The sequence below is a fragment of the Triturus cristatus genome, chromosome 11 (genome assembly GCF_964204655.1).
Source record: "Triturus cristatus chromosome 11, aTriCri1.1, whole genome shotgun sequence".
In the NCBI taxonomy this organism is placed as follows: Eukaryota; Metazoa; Chordata; class Amphibia; order Caudata; family Salamandridae; genus Triturus; species Triturus cristatus.
In genome coordinates this window covers 689,344,479-689,350,992 of record NC_140594.1, presented here as the reverse complement: position 1 = coordinate 689,350,992, position 6,514 = coordinate 689,344,479, and positions in this window count along the sequence as shown.

Below are 6,514 nucleotides of genomic sequence, written 5' to 3'. Positions count from 1 at the left end.
TGTAATTCCCTATTAGGACATGCCACACACATCAGGGCTTGTCCTACCTTATGCTTACAATGCACCCTGCCCTTGGGCCTACCATAGGGGTGACTAATATGAAGTTAAGGGAAGGTTTAGGGACTGGCCAGTGGGTGCACTTGCCCAGTCAGCATGACAGTACCAGACTGCATGCAGGTTCTGCAATGGCAGACCTTAGACACATTTTAATAGGCCGCTTCTGTGGGTGCCACAACCAGTGCTGCAAGCCCACCAGCAGCATTTGTATTTACAAGCCCTGGGCACTCCTGGTGCACTTTACTGGGGTCTGACAGTAAACCAAATAAGCCAATCATGGAATCCAACCAACATATACATTTTATATAGGGAGCACTTGCACTGTGGCACTGGTTGGCAGTGGCACAGTGCTCTGAGCAGCCAACACCAGCAAAACACATGAGGCACAGCGATAAAAAGTGGAAGGGAGACTCACGCCAAGGCGCCAGGTCTAACAAGGATCATTCAACGTGAATATAGAATGCCAGTTAAAGCACTCATCCAGGAGGTGGCAACATGTTGGAACTCAACGTATTACATGCTTGATCATCTGTTTGAGCAGTACAGACCACTCAATGAATATGTCATGCAAAGAGGGGATGCTTCTGTGCAAGGCATGACCCTTCAGATGGAGCAATGGGGCCTAGTTAAATGCCTGACTGAGATGCTTCGTCCTTTTGAGGTCTTCACACGTGAAGTCAGCAAGGAGGAATGTACAATGGGCCAAGCTATCCCATTATTGCAAATGCTAGAGCATCAGCCGAAGAAGGTGTCTGAATCATACAAAGGTGTAGAGGACAAAAGGGGAGCCTATGACTTGTTGGAGAGCTTAGCCCGTCGCTTAGCTGAAAATACAAGGGTAGAAAATAAAATTTTGTCACAAGAACATTACATTTGTGCCACAATTCTGGATCCACGGGCAAAATTTGGACTGATGACATTCTTTCCTTTTTCAGAGATTGATGTTGCCCGCTACAAAACTTGTATAGCTGAGGCAGCGAGTAAGTTGGAAAATGAACGACTGCTAATTAAAAGCCCGCAAGATCAACCCACAAGAAGTACTGCAGCAGGGGATGCAGCATCAAGTGCAACTTCGGAGGCTGAGGGCAGTGCGTTTGGATCACAACACTCACCACCACTATCGACAACAGCAACAATAACTGGATCATTAGGCCCAGTAGAATCGATAGACGATTGGTATGTACAGTTAGGCATTAATAAGCACAGTGCTGATGCACAGAGAAAAGAGCCAGAAAGCTTACCAGCAGCACCCCTGAACATTGAGCGGATGGTCCAGGCCTATCTGGATGATCCAACAGAGGTATACATTGATCAAAACCCATTGCAGTAATGGTATAGGAAAAGGTCTGAATGGCCACTGCTCAGCAGGCTGGCGATAAGCTATCTGGCTTGCCCTGTCGCAAGTGTCTCTTCCGAACGTGTTTTCAGTGCTGCTGGTTCCATTGTAACAGTGAGAAGGACCAGTCTCTCGCACAAAAACGTGGAGAGGTTAACAATGATCAAAATGAATCAGCACTTCATACCACCGAATTACACAATACATGAAGCAAGGGAGGAAGATGAGGACAGCGGCTCAGGTGATGGAAATAGTGTGTCACATGATTACCTACTACTGGCTGAACCCCCATAGTTTGAGGAAGAGCTATACTTCCCTGACAATTAGGCTTGCACTTACTGTCTTCCTCCCTTTTTTTCCCATTTATTTGTGTCTCTGTCGTTCCGGTTACAAACTTGTGAATCAGAACAAATCCATTACCACCGTCTTCTACTCTTCTTATTTAATATACAAGTTTCAGGTGTCTGCAATTTGACAGTACAGTCCTCCGAATATAGCTCCTCCGCTCCATCATACTGAATCTCCCGCCTAAATCCATTGCCCTCATGAATGATGATTGGATGATGGAAAATAGAAGAAAAAATAAAAACTTTCCTAGTCCCACCAAAAGAAGTGGAGCATGAATCAGATGACTACTATAGCTATCCTCCTTTCAAAGCCGAGAGAGACTGCCCATTAACTGAAAATGAGATGGAACAGGTAATGATTGATGCCATGCATTGGATGCAGAGTCGCAGACTGAGTGATTTTGTTGTTGTTTGTTGTGTATGAAGTTATGTCATTGTGCACTAGTCATCTTTCTACAGTACAGCCTAAACGTAACTCAAGGTGAATTTTCCCCTTCTTGCAAATAAGAAATTTGTACTTCTCCTGCAGCTTGATACATTGCTTTTAATTGAGTACAGGAAGGGGACTCAATCTGCGCACTGAGTATGATTGACAACAGCACCGTCCATGATGATGAGGATGGCGAAAAAGACGGCCCGTTAACTTAAGATGAGAAGGAACAGGTAATGACAATTAATGTCATGCATTGGACACCTGACTCTGAGCGATTGGTGTTTGTGTTTTTGTTGTTTGTTTGTTGTGCACGAAGTGAAGTCAAAGTGTACTAGTAGTCTTACTGTACACACTAAAGAGTGACTCAAGTCAATAATATTTCTACTCTTGTTGTGTAATAACAACATTTTACTTCTACTGCAGGCCGATCTTCACAGTCAGTCTGTACAAGTATCGGAGATCATTGATGGAATAATAACAAGTCAGGAGGACGTTTCATGAGTGGCATAAAAGCCTAAAGGTAAACACGTCAACAACAACCACAGCAGACCCAAATGTCTGTGTAGAAGTGGAGTCGAGTGTAGCGGTGGGATGACTGCGGTGCATTGATTTACTAACTTAAATTGTAAAATGCTGTGTTTCGAATGGATATGTGCTTTGCCTTTGTCCAACTCTTTTAAAAAAAAACGTACTCTAAACGGAGGATGTGCTAAGCAACGTGCCATCAGGTCTGTCACTGTGGGCCTGCTCTCTCCTGTTGTTGTTGAAGGTCAATGCTGGAAACAGACTAGAGTAGAGATGATGCATACATGCCGCCTCGGAAAGTGTTCTTGTTGCACTACACCATAACTTGTGCATTTATTTCAACTTTGTTTCTCAATATCCCCTTTGTATTTCCATCTACAATTACAGGCCAGGCCTTGCCCTATACTTGGGAAAACATTACAATGCACACCTACCTTACCAATAAATCTAAAATAAATTCCAGCCGGGCAGTGGCGAGTGGTGACACCCAAGATTGATGCACGAGAGGACCAAGAGGAATGCCGAGATGCAAATCCAGTCCACATTTTTGACCAGGATAACACAGTAACAGTATCAACTTTCATCTTCTTTTAAATAATTTGATTCATTTTTTTGTCTACAATCTTTACAACAGTGTGTTCTTCTTGTTGTTGTTATTATCATCATTAGGTTTGCTCTCTGTTTATGTTTCATCCCTACCAATATTTAAAATTTCTATTTGCTATCTGTAAAAGTATTAAGGCCAGAACAACAGAACAAGAAGTGTATGTAATCCGGGTCTCCTTATCAATCATCATCATGCATGCATTTCCTTTTTCTCCCTTAACATATTGATATGGATATGGTAGACTTCAAAGATTGTGGTTTGTTTGTCCATGCATACTGTTTTTCACTGTCAAACCTTTCCCAAAACCCCCCTTCCCATCCATTCAACAAACCCTAACCCTCTTCCCCCGGGCTGTTTGACTTATTGTTGAGGTGTGACTAAATTAAATGTACACCAATACTTAATCACATGCTTGCTGGGGCGGATGTGGCGAAAGCAACAGTACTTCAATTTCAAGGCAGAGCGATGATCTTCTTCTGCTTGCCCACCCATGAGCAGTATATTTTAGAGGTGATTTTATTTAACAAAGGAACATATACCTCAGCATTAACTGCCGGCATTGGTTGGATTTGTTGTCATTCCTCCTACACAGCACTAACTGTTACGCTGTAGGCCTAGTCATGTTACTCGACACAACTATAGTTTGTAACTCTGTCAAGTAGGCTATCCCCACTACCATTATGTTTTGTTGTAAAATATTTTAGCATATTATTGTTGCTCAGTAAGTTCTGTACTGTACTTCATTCTACTACTCCTCGAACAGTCTCTCAAATGCGACTGACTGTCTCATTTTCTTTTTTTGCAATTGCTGCTGCCCTGCCAGTATCTACTACTACTACTATACTACCACCACCACCCCAATCATGGCATGTTAGAAAAAGGAAACCATCTTCACCATGCAACCATTGCTGTGCCTAAGTTAAACATCAAGCAAAGGTAAGAGAAGTTTGGGGGAGGCATAATTAATAATGGACATGTTTTCAATGAATTCAATTTCACACACCCCTTTGAGTCCAGATAAAGAATGCATAGACTAGAAGAGAGACTGAAAGTACTAGTAGGACAACTCAATCAGTGAGGGGTGTCGCATCTATCTGTTTGTGTCTTACACAGTCAGCCAATTATTTAAATCAAACACTGGCTATGGGCGGGCCTGCACCAGCAAGGAAACAGTGTGATGTAAAACAGTAACCCCACCTATCAAACATTAACAACATTGCATATAACGTAGAAAAATAGATTTAATTGACCCTAACAAAAATAAACTAAAAACCCACAAAAGCTGACCCACCCCCCTCCCTAACCCCAACCAATGTCCGTAAGAAAGTCCAGAAAATAGTCCAAAACCCCAACGCCCAATTCCCACACACCCAAACAAGAATTAAAAAAGGGGTAGAAGACAGGAACTAAGGTGTGGGGCGGGATTGCAGGACGACACGCATCTGCTCCTCTAGACGGGTGATGCGGCGTCTGAGGGTGCTGCAGTTGCAGCCACAGTGGGGGAGGGCACCAGAGATGGTATTGCGGTGGCGGTGGGCAGCTGCCAGACGATGGTGCCGTACCGCTGGAGGGCGGTGGCTGGGTCCCGGGGCACTGGAGGAGGCTTGAAGTGCTGCTGCATTCTCCTCCTCCTCCTCTGCCAAAACCACCACCCACCGATATTCCTGCTGGATTGCCTCCAGCTTCCTGCGCCTTGCCTTGGCGGCCAACTCCTTTCGATTCACTTTGGAAGAAGTAGCTGTGTATCAAAAAGAAAAAAACAAGACAATTGTAAAATATGCTCTTATAAAAACAGTAAGACAAGTTAATTATACACATAGTGGCATGGTAGCACTATAAAGCACAGTACATAACATTTATTAAATCTCGCCCGTCCTTCTACCTTCCACCTGTCTTTCACTTTTTAGTTGAATACCAGGTGATCTGATCTGACTTTTAGTCTTCTTCATAAAGCTTTCAAAGCGGAGTTGAAATCAGATAGATGAGGCCATCGGTTACTCAATACTCCCGCCCCTATGCCAATTAAAGGGTGTCTACTCTTCACTCTTTAAACGTTCACAACTCTTACTTACTTAGGACATCGGATGGTGGGCGGACTTTGTCCGCCCGCCATCCTCACGCTAAAAAGGGCAGGGTCCCGTGGGGACAATTAGGATGCCCCCGCCACAGTGGCGGGCGCATACCATTTTTTTTTACACTGTGGTGGGCGGTGCCGAAAGCAATGCTAAAAATACATGTTGTGCTTTTCCAAGCACAACGTGACAGGCCCCGAGCAGAGCCTCCCACGTTGTGCTTTGAAAGGCAGGGGGTTACCATAGCATAGGTACCCTCCATGGGGGCCCCCAAGCATACTCTGCATGCCAGGCATTCCAAAATGCAGATTATATGGCTGGCGGTGTGTTCAGACACCGCCACCATATTGAACCCTTTTCCTCCCGGTCGACGTGTCGACTGTACGGAAAATCGGCGGACGGTTTCGATCTGCCGCGGACCCCCCAGCCATTGTAATATCTATGGCGGGGTTTTTTTTCTACAGGGATGGCGGGAGGTATGCCCCTGCGGGGTCGGCGGTGACTACCGCCGGCCCGGCGGGGGCAATCCGCCCACCATCCTAATGGGGCCCTAAGTCTCAACAGCACAGTATACATACAGTAAACCCTTGCAGTGAGTGTAGTGTCAACAATTGTTAAGGATTATGAATCTAACTTACCACCGCCCGCCACTGGTGCTGGCACTCTCCCTACCGCTCCATCGTCTGTATCGGCAACTGCCGCATCCTCTCCCTCTGCGTTGCCTTCGCTGGCTCCAGCAATGGTGGTCGGGGTCGGTAGTGCGCCTAGAAAACATTAGACATTTTTTAGGCATCATATACACCTCCCCCTATTGGTCAGTTCCAAGATTGAAAAATGAGTTAATAGTATATAACAACATACATCACTAGTACAAATCAGGTATTAGTAGAGTAGACACTAATAGTTATAAATGGTCCCCCCAGGGTCATTCTAGCCTTTGCTTAGTTAGCCCGAGCCATGCAGCAATTTTACCTTTGTGTCTTTTATTTTTGCACATGTGACGTTACCTTGCAGCTTGTTGTATAAGACACCTTTGAGCCCACATGACCTCACACTGCTACTGTCTACGCACTGCATACAAGCGGTCAACCAAAACATTAACAAGCCACTTTTTTATGAAGTACTGGTGTACTGTTA